We start from the raw sequence: 1,911 nt of genomic DNA on the forward strand, positions 1-1,911 counted from the left end.
TGGACGGGCCTGGCTGGGTCAGCACCGGCAAGGAGAAGCAGTGGCTGAGCCGCAAGCTGCTTCCCTACACCGCTTGCGATGGGTTGGCACAAAAAGGGCAAAAAGCTGTGGCTAAGCCTGTGCCAAGCAGCATGCTAGGAAGCAGCACACAGCTCAGCTGGCTCAGCCGCCACTTTCCCTTGCCGGTGCTTACCTGGCTAGGCCTGTCCCATCTCAAGCGGCACACAGCAAAGCCAGCCCAGTTGCTGCTTCCTTCCATGCTGCACAGATTGTGACAGGCCCAGCTGAGTCAGCACCAGCGAGGAGAAGTGGCAGCTGGGCCGTGTGCCGCTTGGGACTGGACGGGCCAGGCCGGTGGAGGTGAGTGCTCCTGCCGTGGCCCGGGGGACTGTGTTCCACTTGTGCTGGGTCCAGTGTGCACGGAGGCTGAGCCAGGAGCCCCCCAAGCCCAGCATCCCAGCAGGGTGGTTGTGCCCCATCCCAGAGAGCGGTGTGGGCCAGGCCGGGCTCCACTTTGGGTGCTGCTGGGGGCCCTGATGTGGCCCAGTCTGCGGAGCTCTGAGGCAGTCCCCACTCCCCTCCTGCCCCCTCTCTCCTTGAGCTGCCACCTTCCCAAGGGTCTCGCCGTGCACCTGCTTCTCTCCATGCCTCTCTCTCTTTCCCTCTCCCTCCTTCCTTCTCTCTTTCTTCCCTTCCTCTCTTTCCTCTATTTTTTCTTCCCTCTCTCCCTCCCTCTTCCCTCTCCTTTCTTCCCTCTATGAAGTTTTATTTATGGTGACCAGGTTTAGAATTTTTAGAAAACCTGGCACTTACCATAAAACAGAAATGTTTATGATTATTAACTATATTAATATGTAGTGTATCCTGCCACGTACCCCCACCCCAGTTTTGGTTTTTTTGGCATGACAGCACTCCAGCACCTTACAAGGTAGACATTGTGGGTATTTTGCCACTCCAGTCAAAAAAACACTGCCTACCCCTGACATAGACCATGTGACAGAGTATAACTTCCAGTTCCAAAGCCCAGCTACCCCCTCCCAAAAGGAGTACTTCTGGGGGCAAAGGGAGGGACGTCCAGTGGCAAAGGGTAGGGTTAGGGGGCAGGACTTCTGGCCACAAGATGGTGACCAGGGAGCGGGACAACTGTCAAGGGGCAGGGCTACCCATATAGCCCTCAACAGCTCACCAAAATTCATGAAGTGGCCCTTCACCTGAAATAATTGCCCACCCTTGTCCTAGACTGTCAGGCAGGGGCAGGCAGGTCCCCCTGTGCTGACCCAACTAATGGAGCTGCCCATGCTCCCTGCCACTTACTCCAGGAGGTAAAAGCTGCCTTGCTGCCCTCTGCCCTTGCCTAGATTGACCAGGTCCTGTGCGAGGGCAGCCCCCACTCACTGGTATCTCCCACCCCTCCGGAGCTAGTGGTGGGGCTGCTGCCTTATGGCATACTCCCCATCCCACCATCTTAGCAGGCTGGGACATACCAAACTGGTTTACCCCCGAACAGCCCATTGCCTTCAGCTTTACATGCTCATGCTCCACATACTGCATCATCCTGTCCTCATGTCCTGCCCTGACAACAAGTGGTGGGACACCCTAGGTGAGGATGAGGGTCCCAGATAAACATGTCTGTATTCCACCTTGATCCCAAAAGCTACCAGGGACCTTAGCTTTATGGACACCTTAGTTTTATGGGCCCCCCAACACCCACCCTTTTGTTGACAAAGGGAGACCCTGGTGCACACCTACCTTGAGTGTTCCAGGTTCCAGCCCTCCTTCTGCACCTTTTCCAGACCCTCCTGCTGCGATTCTGGCTGCACTTCTCCCTGTACCCTTTTTTATTGTGCACTCTCCATCTGGGGCCACACCAAAGGTCAGCTTGCAGAGGCACTAAAATCAAGGGATGTAGTG

General features: G+C 56.0%; 1 protein-coding gene across 1 annotated transcript in view; it reads left to right on the plus strand.

Annotated features, from left to right (window-relative positions):
• PDE8B (phosphodiesterase 8B) overlaps positions 1-1,911 on the plus strand; it is a 226,123-nt gene that overhangs the window by 97,692 nt on the left and 126,520 nt on the right. The gene's annotated exons all lie outside the window — the stretch shown is intronic.

The sequence above is a fragment of the Gavialis gangeticus genome, unplaced genomic scaffold (assembly GCF_001723915.1).
Source record: "Gavialis gangeticus isolate Ggan-Ray unplaced genomic scaffold, GavGan_comp1, whole genome shotgun sequence".
NCBI lineage: Eukaryota > Metazoa > Chordata > Crocodylia > Gavialidae > Gavialis > Gavialis gangeticus.